General features: G+C 41.3%; 1 pseudogene; it reads left to right on the top strand.

The window, feature by feature from the left end:
* Window positions 1–2,616: 2,616 nt before the first annotated feature.
* Window positions 2,617–5,361, top strand: LOC100453706 (uncharacterized; annotated as a pseudogene).
* The last annotated feature ends 4,008 nt before the right edge of the window (window positions 5,362–9,369 follow it).

Below are 9,369 nucleotides of genomic sequence, written 5' to 3'. Positions count from 1 at the left end.
GGTCTCTATGTGCCCTTTAATATATGTCAAGATATTTTTATTGATTATGAATTAATAACAGTAGTTACGAGAATTCACTGGGGGCTTGAATGACCTCATTTAATATCTGTTGTACTTCTAAAATCAGTCCCTAAATATAGGTAAAAAGTCACTGATTTCTTTTGCTGTTTGTGCCCTTATTATAAAGTGGTAAGTCACTGCGTTACATTGCTATCTGTTCTGTACGTGTGTGTGTGCATGTGTGTGTACACTTTAAACTGTGATTTATCTTCATGGTGCCTTCTCAACACATCTCATAGCTACATTTTGATCATCATTATTGATACATTTAATTGCCTTGGGATGGCAGAACAGACCCTGTCTAGATGCAGTCCTATGACAAATGTGTTGGGTTGCAGGTGCACCTCACCTTCAAAGCTCAAGGGCTCCTTAACGTCCCTGAGTGTGCATGTGGGGAAAGGAGGAGGATGGCATCTCAAATTGGAGTGAGGTCTCCTTCCACAGCTCTCCGGCTCAGGACTTCCTGCTTGATGTGTTTCCACAAGGCAAGTATGCTAATGGGTTTCTTTCTGGGTGGAGTCCTTCCTTGTGACTTTTTTTTTTTTTAAATCAAAATCTTAGCCATTTTCTATTTTCCTATTCTCTGTCTTTGTTTGATATAAATTCCTTACCTGGGGCCCAGGGAGACCTTCCTCCCCAACTCTTGATGGTGCCATGCCTCACACCATTCCTGCTGAAAGGAGAAATGGAGACCAGCCTGGAGCTCCGGGGGCATGAAGGAGCATCCCTCAGCTCCCCATCTGCCTCCTGAACCACAGCAAAGCCTCGCTCAGAGACCACGTGCTTACCAAACTATCCCACAGGTGTCTCACCCTATGCCAGGGCCACTGCTAAAAATGTCTGGGGTTCCTTTGTTAGTTTATAAGCTAATAAGGTAAAAACGATGAGTCAAAAATGGAGTAGATTGTGTAGGGTCTGGTATACATCTGCTAGGACCTGGTATTCGTTCACCTGCATCCTCTCCCATCCATGCATCGCTGAAATCCTCAGCAAGTGCAACCCAGAAACTACCTCCAGCACCCCGCTTTCCACTGGTTTCACTCCATGCCTCACACGCAAGTAATCCAGGCCCCAAGACTGGCCATTCAGTTCCACGTTGTTCTGACGCCTGTATCAGAGAGGACTGAGCTTGCAAAGAGGGACTTATGTGAAGGTCACACCTCCATGGATTCTACCGAAGGAAGTCCACGTGGTATGGAGTGAGGGCCAGAGATGTGTTCTCATACAAGGCTCACGGCGTTGTGGCCGGGAGGGTGTCAGCCAACCTCTTCGAGCCATGGTGTGCTTCTTTGTAATAAACTTTGAACCAATGTGCTAACAAAAGCAAATCTTAAACTTTGATTCCAAGAATCCAGATGGCCTTTAGCTTGAATAAGTAGTTTACCTCACTTCAAGATTCTAAGCCAGCAGGCTTTTTAATATTCATATGAAAACTTGTTATCTCCATCTATGTATTGTAATTTTTACAGCATTTTGAGTGGTAGATTTCTGATAAGTATCTTTTTCCACAATTATTTTCCTGACATTTTTCTCATTAGCTCACAGCATAATAATGTGAGCTCTGATACTGATATTAATTGGATGTTATACTGATAATGTATTATTCATGTTGCTCTTTTGGAAAGAAAAACAGGATTTACAAACATACATCCATTTGTTAAAAGGAGGCTGTGTGCACCAAATTAAATAGAAAATATTTTTTAAATAAAATAATTTGAAATCAACTATTGGTTCCCTTTTCTGATTTTTCTTCTGGGCAAAAAATAATATTTTGTTGCCAAATATTCTTCATAATGAATTATTGATCTTAATGGATGGCTTCTAATAGCATAATTTATAGTGCAACTATAATGGATAGCATACAATATTGTCCTTTCTTTTTACCCTGAATGTTTAAATCAACTCAGTGTAACTTAATGTGCCAATCCTTTCACACATTGAACATTATAACTTAACCATTGTTTCTATGTGCCCCACTGTATTTAAAATACATGTGGTCCAACGTTTTGGAGGCAGAGGTCTGGATTGGTAATTCCGGTGTGAAGCAGAGGGGAGGGCCATGGCAGGAGGATGCAGCCAGAAACCAACAGTGTGCACGTGGCTTCCAGAGCGAGCAGTTCCATCACAGGTATCATTCGTACATCTTCTCCTGAGGAAAGGGGATGAGGGATAAAAAAATCTATTGGCTGAATAATGTGCAATATTCAGATGACAGATGCACCAAAATTCAGGCTTTATTACTATATAATTCATCCATATAACCAGAAACCACCTGTACCCCTAGAGCTATTAAAATATATTTTAAAGAGATAAATATATTTTAAATAAAAATATATTTTTGTTAAAGAGATAAATAAAGATAAATGATCCAGCAGAGAAAAATCCCAAGCTCTGAAGCAGGAGGGGCATCCCCAGAGCGGGGAGGGAAGCCAGGCATGCTGGGTATGCAAGCCCTCGAAGAGCAGGCTCTCAGAAATTCAAAGGGAGGATCAAGGGGCAGCGGTGTGGTGACACGGAGATTGTGCTTGAGAAATTCTTGTTTATCTATGAATAAGGATGTCATTTGAGACCTTGATAAGAAATGTCTGTGGACTGCTGGGGCAGCTACGGGAGCACAGAGTTTGGCTGCACAGGCAGCCAAAGCTGTCTGAGAAGAGGAGGAGGAAAGAGGGACACCAAGAGGCAGAGACAAAGATACCAGATGGGGATGGATGTGGTGTCTCACACCTGTGAGCCCAGCACTTTGGGAGGCTGAGGCAGGAGAATCACTTGAATCCGGGAGCCTGGACAACAAAGCAAAATTCCACCTGTACAAACAATAAAACTAAAAAGTTAGCCAGGCTTGATGGTGCACACCTGTCATCCCAGCTACTTGGGAGTCTGAGACAGGAGGGTTACGTGAGCCTGGGGAGTCCAGCCTAGAGTGAGCTATGATTGCACCACTGCAACCCAGCCTGGGCAACAGAGCACAACCCTGTCTCAAAAAATAAAATCAAACAAAAAAATGAAGATGCAAGGTGTCACGGAGAGAAAGGGAGCAAGGGCATCAGCCTTAGGCCAGGGAGGGGACACATACCACACTGTCTCAGGAGGGTGAGCGTGAAGGTGGGAAACCTAGAGGGAAGGCACTGAGAGCATCCTCATCAGGTGGCTCTTTCTTTCATCTGAATTAGAAGTGAGTTCGGCTGCTAAGAGCAAGGAGATAATGGAAACCTAATTTGAAAAAACCTAATTTGAAAAACGAACTTGTGGATGAAGCAGATGGATGAGTGAGGCTGAAGCCCTTTTGAGGTTGAAAACAACGTATATTTTAGTGGCACCACGTGGAAGGGTTTGTTATGAAGTTATAAGGGAAGAGGTATAGACTTATTTGTAAGTGACACTTTCACTGTTTCATTGAGCGTTAGGATGTTTAGGCAGGCGAAGCCTGTGATAAGCAGGCTAGAGATATTAGTAAAGGAATGACTGGTGTGATAGATAATGGAGTATATTCTTGACAGAGATGTCAACAAAGGTAACAAGTAAATTTACCGTAAATTCCCTAGAGAGAATCTGTAAATGACCTGGAATTGTATAATATTTTGGTAGAATTTCAGGGTGTTTTTACTTTTGCAAAACAGGAACAGGTATAGAGCTTATAAGAATGTAGGTCCTCTCTGTTTGGAAATACTTTTACACCCCACTCAGGTAAGAAGAGCCACTGCCATGAGCCTCAGGTGTTAGAGGTCACCTGGTACAGGGATACCCCCCTCCCCAGGCACTTCCCCTCAGTACATAAACATTTCACAGAACTCGTGGGCCACTCTGCCACTGAGAGTGTGTTTCCTGGCGTTATCCGGTGCATCCAAGACCCTGAAACAGCCACTCTCATGATCAGCACTGCTTCGGCCCTGAAAAGTGCTTCTTCCCATCATTGGCCCAGCCTACATCTTCGATGCAGAAGATGACAGTGTCTGAATGCTGCGCAGGTTTGTGGGTTCTCCTCACACAGCCTCAGAAATGGACACTAGTCTATGGAAATCGTGTGAGCAGCAGGAACATTTAAGTTAAAAAAAAAAAAAAGGCAGTTTAATTAACCTGATAAATTCTTCCTGTCAGATAGCGTGGATTCAATGTGTAATTATGTGAGAAAGAATCATGCCCACACCACCTTGCTGAGGATTAATTTTCTTGTCTCTTGTTGTATTTCTATATGTGGTTGCAGACATTACCATAAGTTAGTGTGGTATTCTCATTGTTGCACATAGAGGATGTAAAATATTTTGCAATATTCAACAGCTCACAGTAGTCTTAACTTTGTACGTATGTGGGTCCAGAAAAAATGTGAATATGTGAGTGAAGTCTGACATTAACTCTTTATGTTTGCAAATAGATGATCATTTAATGCTAGAATTATGGATACTTTTATAAAATATGTAGTAGAATTTAATTAAAAGTTTTTATGTATATGTGCATATAAATATACATACATGTATGTATGTATTCCATCCTCTGAGCTAACATGTTTTAAATAGCTAGAGGATCTACTATTAAATAAATCATACTTACCTGCTTATGAGTCCAAAATCATTCTCCTCAGCTAAGTCTTAGCATCTCTAACTTATGTGAATATATTGAGGCAAATCTAAAGTAGCAACTTTAGATTGCTATCTATTCTGTGTGTGTGTGTGTGTGTGTGTGTGTGTGTGTGTGTGTGTGTGTGTGTGTGTGTGTGTGTGTGTGTGTGTGTGTGTACACTGGCCAGGCCTAGGATTTCCAGCCCCGTGGCTCTGAGTCCTGACATCCTGGGCGAGGGGCTCTGGACACACTCCATTCAGGGATCCCTTCCTGCCATCTGGGCAGCAACCATGGGGACAAAGGGAAGAAGCAGAATCCTGTTTCCTTGCCACTTGTCCAAGGCACTTTCCCATCCTGACAGCGGCCCCCACCCAGCCCAGGATTCTGGGTTGTGGTCTCGAGCTCACTCCCCGTTATCTTTGGGGCTGGGGCTGACATCAGGAGGACATCTGACTGGTGGATGCAGCCAGCCTGGGACCATGACACCTGGGGCAGTGCCTAAGGCTCTCCCTTCCCAGGGAGACACACAGAGTGGGGTCGAGGGAGGGTGCTTCCCTAGCCACTGTGGCAACTCCAGTGAACTGTTCTGGGCAAAGTGTGGCCCAGTCAGCAGCCCCAGCCCTGCAGTGCCGGGGACCCTGACGGGACACTGGAAGAGGCCATGCTCTCTCTCGGACCTGCCGTTCTATGTGTCCCAAGCCCTCCTGCTTTCTTGTCAAGATATCTTTAATATGGATCCTTTAGTGACTGGTTGCAGACTTCCTCTTTAGCCCAATTGCCTATCTTTCACTTTTGGATACTCTAGTTTATTCACACACATTATATTCTACATGATAGATGATAGATAGATAGATAGATATAGATAGATAGATAGATACATAGATAGACAGATAATAGACAGATGATAGAGATAGAAAGATGAGATAGATGATAGATGATAGATTAGAAAAAAGAAAGAAAGAAGAAAGATGAGATAGATAAAGATACATGATAGATTAGATAGATAGATAGATGATAGATAGATATATAGATAGATGAGATAGATGATAGATAGATAGATAGATAGATAGATAGATAGAGATATGGGTGGATGAATAGATAGAAATAGAGAAATCAAGATGTCTACTCTCTCACGTCCCGTGCTCCATGCCTTTGCTCATGCTTTCTCTGTCTCTCATCTTCAATGTCTAGAAATTTTCTACCTGTACTTGAAGGTGAAGAGGTCCTGGTCTCTGTAGTTTCACAGTCTGGAGATCAGCCCATCCTGTCCCTTTTGATCAACCCCTGCTTCTTTGGGACACACATATTCTTTTTATTAACATTTAGGAATTATGGGAGTTATAATTCAAGATGAGATCTGGGTGGGGACACAGACAAACCACATCACAACCTGAGCTGAGTTATAAACCCCTGCTTCCTGAACATATCAATGGCATTCAAAACTGCAAGCATACGGGAAACCACTGATGGAATAAGAAGGAACACATACAAGTAGAGAATTCAGACCGAGAGCCAGAGGGTTAGGGATATAAAACTCAGCAAGGAAACCAAGATGGTGCAAGTGAACAAGAAAGAAAGATGACCATTTGTGTGGTTCTGGGACACAAATGAAGAAAGTGATTCAAGTATTAGTGTAGCTGGAATAACCAAGCCGTTTCAAAAATAACCCTGCTCTTGCTTGTGTCTATTCGTATCTATCTGCATGCTGACTTAAGAATTCCAGGAGGCAGCCAGGCGCAGTGGCTCACGCTTACAATACCAGCACTCTGGGAGGCTGAGGCAGGCAGGCCACTTGAGGTCAGGAGTCGAGACTAGCCTGACCAACGTGGTGAAACCTCATCTCTACTAAAAATACCAAAAAAAAAAAAAAAAAGCTGGGCGTGGTGGCGGGCACCTGTAATCCCAGCCACGCAGGAGGCTGAGGCAGGAGAATCGCTTGAACCCAAGACTCAGAGGTTGCAGCGAGCCGAGATCGCACCACTTCACTCCAGCCTGGGCGACAGAGAGAGACTCCATCTCAAAAAAAAAAAAAAAAAAGGAATTCCAGGGTCAAATCTTGAAACAAACGGGGCATGAATTCAAGATGTCAAAACACTCCCTTCCCGTGGAAAATTGCTGCACCATCATCCTTAACCTGGCCGCCGTCAGAATGACACCAGCTAAATCACCAGGTGGACGATTACTCAAGACAGCCGTCGGACTATAGCACACACACCTGCACCCTGTCCCACTCATGCACATGCTTCCCATGCCACCTTCTGCTTTAAAATCACTTCAGTTAGTCTGGAAATTTAGGATGGTTTTCAAGACACAAACTTGCCATCTCTCAGGCTGCTGGCTCTCAAATAAAGCTGCTTTTCCTTTCATCAACTCCCATCTCTGGGGTCTGGCTTTTGGGTGGAGAGCAGCCAGACCCGAATTTGGTTATATTAGGAGGTGATTAACTGGACCAAATGCTGCTGATTTTTCAAGTGAGGTGAGGCTTGAGACCTGAAGATTGGATTTCACAATTGGTCATTGGTCAACTTGCCAAGATCAGCTTTAGAAAGCTAACAAGGAAAACTAAACTGTGGTTACAAAGAAGGTCACGTCTGTTTTCCTACTTAAGGTATGCCTTCAACCCATAGCCTTTTGATCTTCTACAAAGCGACGCCACTTAATTGGAAGTTGATGTCTTGCTGCCTGTTGTAGTTTTCTTGCAACTTCTGACTGTTTGACACTGGTTCCCATCTTTCTTTCTTTGTGCACTGTCCTTTCCTGCCAGAAGGACACCAACACCCTTGTCATCCTTGTCATTGGTGTGTGCTCTGCACGCATCACCTGGCTGATGCTGAATTCTGTGCCTCTTCCAGGACTTCACAGGCACTTTAGCAACTGGATTACAAAAAGTTTATTTGGGGCCCAGGTCTTACAAGCATTCCCCTGATAGTGTTTTGGTTTATTATTTCATGCCTCCATGTTTAGGATGTCAAACTCATCGCAAAGAAACACACATGATTCCAGCAGTGACCCAACCCTTGCTGCCTTTTCACCCTTTCCCAGTCCAACAAACAAACAAAAACAAACAAATGAAACAAGCATGCATTCTTGTCTCTCAGTTATAAGATAAAAAATCTCATGGATACTGCTGCATAAAGCTGTGGATAATGACCACACACTGGTACTTGGGAAGAGCTTGAGGTTTTATCTATAGGATATAATGCCTCCTCTTCCTCTGGGGTGGGGAGCAGACGGCTTTTTTGAATAACGCATTTGGCAACTTACGTTTTACACCATTTTATAACTGTACCTATGAAACTCCCCCCCCCAAAAAAAATAATTCAAGAGCCAATGTGAGGCTAGATCAAATAACAGCTCTTCTAAAGAAAAGAAAACAGAAGGGAGTTGAATTCCAAATATTAGCAAAATTTGACAGGTAATAAAAGAATGTTGGTTTGCAAGGACTTAATAGAAGAAAATAATTGAGGATAATAAGTTAGATAGATTCAGTAAAATGTTTGCTATTATTAAAGCTACTTTGTTTTTACAGGATTAAAAATTTGCAGTTATCTAGAATTTATTAAAAAGTTTAGAGAAGAAAAATAGAGTATAATGTTTGTAAAATTAGATTAAGTCTTGACTGAACAAGCCAAAGCTGTACCTGACTTTTAATTAATATATTGATTCTAATCTAAGTGAGGTATTTAAAAGCATACTGCACACACTCTACTTAGCATAGCCCTATTAGCTAAAATCAGTTAGATACATGATTGAAGCATGGAAGTCCTGCTTATCAGATTTTGTTTTGATGATACAAGCTTTTTCTCTCTGGACTTTCTCATTAGACTCCAGCCTCATTACCTTTGGTTAAACTAAAGTTTCTAGTATGTCCTTCATTATTTTTTTATTTTAGTTATATTTCATGTATTTTATGTATATGCTGATTTTTTAACATGAAAGGGGACATATTATGAAGCTCCTTTTGAAACTAGTGGTCATGGAACAATTTGTTCTGGAGATTTTTCCATGTAATCACATAATCTTTTTCTCAACATTTGTGTTTCCGTTTGTGAAGGTGCTGTAATTCAGTTCATTATTTTGAAGCTGGTTGATTTTTTTCTTTTTTAATATTTTGCTATTCTAATGCTACAATAAACTTTCCTTATAACTTCTCAATTATATTTGCTTGTATTCTCAATTCAAGTTTTGTCAGCTTTTTAATGAATTTTTCATATAGAGTACAGAGATGTTTTTTGTTGCATTTTAATTAACTCTAAGATAGGTCAGCTAGGACCACACATAATTATTTCTATGATAGATAAGATTGTTCTGTCTTCATAAGTTGAATTTTATGTTTCTATTTAATTGAAGCATAATTTGCAAACCAATAAAATGATATTAAGTATTCAGTTAAATTTGTTTTGACAACTTTATCACCCATGAAGCCTCCACCTGAATCAAGATATAAAATATTATCAAAACCCAGAAAGTTTCCTGATGCCATTTCCAGTCAAACCCCTACCTCCAGAGACAACAATTTTTGGATTTTTTCTAACACTGGAGGTTAGTTTTGCCTGTTGTAGACTTCATCTATTTAGATTATATACTTAGATCATATAGTTAGGTCACAGATTTAGATCACACAGATCACATAGTTGGATCATAGAGTTGAGCTGAATCACGTAGTTGGATCATAGAGTTGAGGGGAATCACGTAGGTGGATCATAGAGTTGAGCTGAATCACGTAGTTGGATCATAGAGTTGAGGGGAATC

This window comes from Pongo abelii, chromosome 7 (genome assembly GCF_028885655.2).
Source record: "Pongo abelii isolate AG06213 chromosome 7, NHGRI_mPonAbe1-v2.0_pri, whole genome shotgun sequence".
In the NCBI taxonomy this organism is placed as follows: Eukaryota; Metazoa; Chordata; class Mammalia; order Primates; family Hominidae; genus Pongo; species Pongo abelii.
This window is presented reverse-complemented; position numbering and strand designations above follow the sequence as displayed.